Below are 7,472 nucleotides of genomic sequence, written 5' to 3'. Positions count from 1 at the left end.
AGGGATTGTGTATGCGGACGAAAGAGAGAGAGAGAGAGAGAGAGAGAGAGAGAGAGAGAGAGAGAGAGAGAGAGAGAGAGATGTGCCCGGGAATTACAGACCTACAGCCTTAATCCACATGGCCTGACATTCTCCCTTATCCAGCCATCGCCAGCCAACCACCCAGGCTGATGGAGGCATGGCTCTACCCCCTGCTGTGTCATGCCACGCATCACTTTCTCCACACACACAAACAAACACACACACGCACACACACACACACACACACACACACACACACACCCTACATTTTCTGCTCGCCGATCTCTTCCCCATAAACTTTTCCCACTTCCTCAAATCTACAACGATTCCTAGTCGCAGCATGTATACTCTTATTTCCTAAGAAATAAGCTCCTCTGCAGTTCCTCATTACTACACGCACACACACACACACACACACACACACACACACACACACACACACACACACACACACACACACACACACACACACACACACACACACACACCCACACACACACACACAAACACACACACACACAAACACACACACACACACACACACACACACACACACACACACACACACACACACACACACTCAAACTCACTTACATTAACATTTCTTCTCACTGTAGAAATTGAGCCTTTTACTTTTAAATAAAAATAAAAAGTACTTTAAACCGTTGTCATCCACCTTTAGGAGTTGTTGTAGATTTGTTCTAAGCTCAGTACATTGAGTCACATTCCTTATTAACACACAGGGCAGTAGTGGAAAATAACTAAGTAAATTTACTCAAGTACTGTACTTTTAAAGTATTTGTGCTTCAATAAATCCATTCCATACAGTACACTTCTTCTCTGCTACTTTTATTATTATTATTATTAGGAACATATTGTACTTTTTACTCAGCAATACTGTATAGGGTTACTAGTAATTATTCAGATTTAAATTTTAAAAGCAAACAATGATGATAGCTTATGAAATACAACACATTGTAAATTACCCCTTACTACCCGGGGGGCTGTTCCCTAGTTTAGGAATCACAGGACTAATCTGCCATATATTTAAGTATTTAAAACTAGACACACCTTGACCATCTACAAAAGTGAAATACTTACAAACTGATGAACCTGTATTAACAATCTTATAATGTCATAAATAATAATGTTAGTCACAGGTGCTATTTTTCTGCAGAACAAGTATTTTCACTTTTGACACTTGATACCAAATATATCTTTGTTTTAAATGCTGCGGAACAGAGTATTTTTTGTATGACTACGTATAACTTCTTCCAGTATATGGCCAATTAAGTTGATTCTGATTCTACGCATGCGGGTAGAGTCCTGCTGTATTACCAGGAAGTATATTGCATTACATGCAACTATTACTAGCTGTTTAGGAAGCAACTCTCACCTCATAATCTCCCCCATAATATAAAAACAAAGTAGGATTAAAAAAAAAAAAAATCCATGTTTGAAGGGGAGAGGTCAGGCTGTTGTGGAATTACCCCAGAACTTTTTTTAAAAGTTTTTTTTTTTTTTTTACCAGGAATTGGCTGCACATCACATGGCGCTCATAGGTGTTTTCCAGCCAAACTGTGTCAAACTGTAAATGTCAGTCATCTTCTGACTTTTTTTTTTTTAACGTGACTGACTGGTGTTTTCTTGTTTGTGCCACAAGAGGGGGTAAGTTACAGTAAGCCCCTGGTCCTTATGAGCCCTATGGCAACAGACGCACAAGCCAGAAACCCCGTGAACGACACAGGACTCATGACAACCCCTGCTTACATTCATACGCATATTATTATAATGGTATATTGTTATAAATAACCATCATTATCATTCATTTGGCATGTTACATGACAGAATTTCCTTGAGGGAGTCTGATAGGAGTGGGACTTGGATGAGAGGGATACGCACGGTGTGTGCGTTCACGCTGTCTCATTTCCTGACTGCCCAGAGAGAGAGAGAGAGAGAGAGAGAGAGAGAGAAGGGAGATGCGGGGACACGGAGAGAGAGAGAGAGAGAGAGAGAGAGAGAGAGAGAGAGAGCGTGTGTAGGGGGGAGTGAGATAGAGAGAGAGGAGGAGAGAGAGATAGATAGACAGACAGAGGAGGAGGGGGAGGCTCCTGATACCAAGACACGGAAAAGCAGGGGAGGGAAAGAGAAAGAGAAAAAAGGGGCTGGTGGAGGACGAAGAAGAGCGGGGAGTGGGAGAAAACAGGGGGAATAACACTTAAAGAAAGCATACAGAGGAGAGGAAGGACAGTATCTAGTGCTTTGGACATCCCCTCCTTTCTTCGCTCAAGCTGTCACACCAGATTGGACTCCGAAGGACCGACACCGCGTCCACCCCAGACCCCATGGGGTAACAGGTAGGCTACGTCTGACTTCCTTGTATTAGTAGTAGCAGCATTGAGCCCCGACCCCCCCTGCTAACAGGTTTGAGCTTTTCATTCAGACGGCGGCGCATATCGCAGGATTCCCATGCCTTTCGATCATGTCAACAATTAGTTTTCTGCCTCACGGAGCCATCGCGTCTAATAGTTGGTGGGCGCACAGGTTGGAGACATGACACAATGCAACTCTCCGCGATCGTGCCACTGTTATTACAGTTGGCCGTCGAAAAGCTACTGTATAAAGGCCTGTCTGTCTGTTTATCCGCTGCTTTTATTCATATTCTGATCATTATTCCAGTCCATTTGCACCATGTTAGCCACGGCGTGAGTGTATTTTGACAGCTAAATCCCCGGCCGAGTGAGCAGGCGACAGTCTCAAAGTACGCCTACCTGTTCCATACGTGACAGCCAGCTGTCTGTCGCGCTTGTTGATATTTGGAGGAGCTGTCAGTCGTTGACATCGTACATTTCACACATCATGTAGCCGATTAGGGCACACAGACAGTTTAAAAAAAAAAATGTTTGTTTTACAATGCGATTGATAGGCTGCTAGCTACTTTATAATAGATTGACATGTGTTTTAATATATTGCTCTAAGATGGAAATAATCAGATGTTTAATGGACTCAATGGAAACACTTTTTTCGTTAAAGCGCGCAGGGAGAACATCCAAGCAGAATATTATCATCTGAATGAATGTCCACCTGCACACGTTTTATTCTCTACAGGCTGTACTTTTACAATATATGCTCAGGTATTTCTGTTACACTTGGTGACACATAAATCACCGTCGGTTAGGTTTCAATCCCAACTGATGTAGTTTGATGAAATCGGCGGATCCTGGTGACATCTTTAAAGTTTTGAACCGCATGACAATCTAATCGCCTTCATGGCTGTTGGGGGGGATAGGTTCGTGCACAGATATCGTGCAACGCGAAATACAGGGTGATGCTCCGTGCAGCCTCCTGGAGGGGATTCAAAATGAAAGCGCTCAGAGCCTGGAAGACAAGGGCTTAAACCCTCCTCCTTCTCCCCTCGATTAACCTCCAAAAGGGGGATTTCTCCAGCTGGAAATTTCTGCTGCGTCAACACCCAACCCCAGAGTACCAGACAAGACAGTCAGGGGGGGGGGGGGGTTGTTTACAGATGGTACTCTCGGGTATATACATATATATTTTTAACTGTTGACTTACTGATCATCATCTGATCCGTATTGAGAGTTGAAAAGTGTGGCGTCAAGTGTTTATTGACGACTGAAGCTGAAAGCGTCTCGCTGCTTCCCTATCTGCCTCCTGTGTGTCTGTGTCTGTGTGTGTGCGTGTATGTGTGTGTGTGTGTGCCGTCTGCCCTCTCAAACCGGTCAGTTCCGTCTTCCTCCATTTTCTACCATGCTTACCATGTGAGAGAGGGGAGCAACCCCACTTCACGCACACGCTCTGTATGTGTAGCCAGGTGAGCCTTTAACAAATGAGCTGTTAGAGCGACACAGATCCCAAATGTGGCACTCTGTCATGTCATCAATTTTGCAACTTTCTGATAATGTGAGACGAGCTCAGGGATTTTTTTCAGAGAGATTTTTTTGAATGGTTACAAGATGCACCAGCTGTGAAGACACTCGGTTAACAATTGTAACCAAGTTTAGGCAAATAAACCATGTTGTTTTTGTATTTTAGTTTTGAGGAACTTAACAGTGCCAGCCAATTTTGTTTTACTTGACTTTGGTTTTCAGTGTACCCTCTCAGTTTCTGGCTGTAGCTGTGTGTAGAGCCAGTTGAATCTGAGCATTTCCCTCTCTATGACAGTGGCTAACTGGGTCTTTGGGATTAAGAGACCATCTAGTGATTTTTTTTTCCAAATTGTCTTAGGTCTCACTGGATTTGTCTGCTTGTTTTGTCCTTCCCACTACAGAGTTAAGGGTTGGCTCTTGATATGATAAATCCTCCAAAGTCTTTTATTAAGTAATTCAATTACTGAAGGCCTGTGTTTGACTGTGTTTGCATGCGTGTCCATCTGTGTACCTCATGTGCAGAAGGCATCTTATCTTTGCTTTTAACGTGGCCAATCCTCAACTATAATGCCACACCTTGGCATCATGGTCTGGCCTGTCTCCCAGAATGCTTTGTGTCTGTGAGTTTGCCCCCCTGCTGCACCACTGAGGTTGCTTCCCCTGAGGTAAAGCTGTGTACAATTACCATTAGAGGAGCAGCGGACATCAGTGTGTGCATTTGTGTGTCTGCGCCGTCTCCATCTGTGTGTTCCACGGGGAAAATATAATACAAACCAAGACAGCAGCTAGAAGGATGAGTGGAGGAGGCGTGTAGGCGAGATCGGCCGAAAGATGGAAAAAATATTATCTGCTCGTGTGCTTGTGGGATTGCAACAGAGGATTAGAAACACTTTCCTACTTTTGTTGTCTCTCATGAATGGACCTTTTCAAAAAAAAAAAAGTTGATTAAACGAGATAAGTGAGTTAAATTTACCTTTTTCTTTTTCTTGGTTGAAAGCAGAAGTTGCGTGTGGAATTTTATCCCTAGTATGGAGTGTGTGTGTGTGTGTGTGTGTGTGTGTGTGTGTGTGTGTGTGTGTGTGTGTGTGTGCGCGTGTGTGTGTGTGTGTGTGTGTGCGTGTGTGCGTGTGTCTGCTGGTATGTGGGTGATGCTTAGTACTCCCATACAGGTTGTGGGCTGAATTGTGTGGTAGCAGGTTGCTTCAGCTACTAACCCTGGGGAGGAAGTGTGCTTCCCCCCTCACAAGAGCGCGTGTGTTTATATCTATCTATCTATACACTGTACAGTAAATGTATCTAATCTAGTGTACTCAAATTAGAAATAAAGAAAAGAGGACAAATACTTTTATAAAGCCTCAGTTGTTCCCTGTTAGCAACATTGCGCTCCATTCATCTCTCTATCTCTCTCTGCCAGTTTTCTCAACCCGATCTCCCCTCGGAGCTCACTTGTTAATGGGAACACCTGTTTGGCTAACGCTGCAAAATGAACCGTTTACACTCGTGTGTACACATCTTACATGACTTGTCGCGTCTCTCTGGAGTTTTCTGACAACTCTGTCTTTCAGTTGTCGATCTGTGAATATGATCATTCTCACATTTGATTTTGCATCAAGACAGTTTGGTCCAGCTCCATCCCCCCATCCCCTTATAATTCCCAAGGCTTTTTAGCTTAAACGCCTCTATAGCTCATTGTGTAGTGCTGAATACAGGTGTTCCTAATCCCCATGGGGTTACACGGATGCTGTGGGGGATGTGTGTGTGTGTGTTTGTGTGTAACAGCTGTCTTCGCTATCTACCTATCTGACATGCTCCCCACTACTCCCACCCCCCCAGCAGAAAGAACATTTGAGTTTAAGCTATCCCCACCTCAAATTGCAAATACACACACACACACACACACACACACACACACACACACACACACACACACACACACACACACACACACACACACACACACACACACACACACACACACACACACACACACACGCACACACACACACACACACACACACACACACGCACACACACACGCGCACACACACACACAATACTCTCCACCTCCCCACTTGTCTTTTTCATAGGTGTGTGTGTGTGTGTGTGTGTGTGTTTGTGTGTGTGTGTGCGTGTGCTTACACATGCATGCACCTGTACGCGAGGTAGGATATCAATGAAAGCAATAAGCTCTCTTGTTCTTTCCTTTTGTTCTTTTGTCCCTGAATTTTAAATTGGGAGGTAATTGTTTTTTCAATTTACGAGCAAGAATTGAAAGTCCAGAAGCAAAATTATAATTTGATTGTTGCTAAAAATAAATGCAAAGGGAGGTTTTGTGCAGAGCAAGATGTCAGATTCTTTTTTTTTTTTTTTCTTAGGAGTAGTTGATATTGCAAAACACCTTTCTGGATCACACATTCCCGAGGAAACAGATGAGGGATATCGGTTTGTGTGCTTTCATCAGGGTGTGTTTTTCTTTTATTTAGAAATCCTGATTACATCGGCTCTTTCCAACCAGAGCCGTGTGATCACACAATACATCATGAGCTATTTTATGGAATTTGTGACATTTGCTAACGTCACTTATCAGTTGCATTAATGTCCAAAGTTGGGCCAGCTTTCAAATGTGATCAGTACCTCTCCTCTCCTTGTGTACTCCTAATTGTTGGTTTTACTTACTGTACGTTTTCACTTGTTCAGATGCTGTCAAAACAAGCAAGTGAAGTGATGACAGCAGTTGTTATGTTAGGTAATGTATTTCAATTAGGTTGTTGTCTGGTTCTAATTAAAGGACAAAGGAAAGGATAGAATTATTTTGTCTTCAGCTTTCTGATTTGTGCTAATGTTTCTCTGCATAAAGCAGTTTGCAACAATGCACCTTCATATATTGAAGTTGTAATTCAGTAGTATAATTAAGCTTGAAAGGTGATGTAGAAGTATGGTTGAGTCATGTTTGATGTGTTAACTTGTTCTTAAATTGGTTTCCAATTGTAACTTTATTTGGCCCAGTGTCATAAACGTGCAGGTTTGGCATCCTTGAAGCATTAAAATGACCTAGCAGGACAGGACAGGTAAACCAATGGAAAAGAACTGACTACACAAACAAACACACTCACTCTAAGTATCTCTATCGACAAAATAGTTAGCGATCTCAGCTAACCGCTTTCCAGAAGAATCACTATCTTTTCAGAGAAATGTATAAAAGCTATTATGAACTTGAAGGTTAGGGTTTGAAAAAAAAAAAAAACCTCTTTGCTGAAGACTGGGGTTTGCAAACAGCTGAAAGCCTTGTATAAGTATGAGGTTGTTAGTTGTTATTTTCCCAGAGAAAGAATTTGTCTTTTATACACACAGTGAGCATTTGATGAGAAATTGAGTGGCTTTGAGCAAATACATCTTTAGAAACAGTCAACTAGCCCCGGGCTGTGGCTGGTGAAAGATTTCCATATCAAAGCTCAGGTGAGAGAGGGAGACAAGGGAGGCAGAGAGAGGTAGGAAAAAAAGGGAATTTTGTAAGAGAGAATGGGGAGAGGTAGGGAGGAGGGAGGGGGAACGAAACAGACATCC

General features: G+C 42.9%; 1 protein-coding gene across 1 annotated transcript in view; it reads left to right on the top strand.

Annotated features, from left to right (window-relative positions):
* The first annotated feature begins 2,194 nt into the window (after positions 1 to 2,194).
* Positions 2,195 to 7,472, top strand: part of zbtb46 (zinc finger and BTB domain containing 46) — an 80,938-nt gene continuing 75,660 nt past the window's right edge. The window contains exon 1 of the mRNA XM_083919345.1: positions 2,195 to 2,378. The gene's annotated coding sequence lies outside the window, so the exon portion shown is untranslated. The remainder of the gene's footprint in view (positions 2,379 to 7,472) is intronic.

This window comes from Echiichthys vipera (genome assembly GCF_963691815.1).
Source record: "Echiichthys vipera genome assembly, chromosome: 9".
Taxonomy (NCBI): Eukaryota; Metazoa; Chordata; class Actinopteri; order Perciformes; family Trachinidae; genus Echiichthys; species Echiichthys vipera.
The sequence above is the reverse complement of the archived record's forward strand: the minus strand, read 5'-3'. Positions and strand labels throughout refer to the sequence as shown.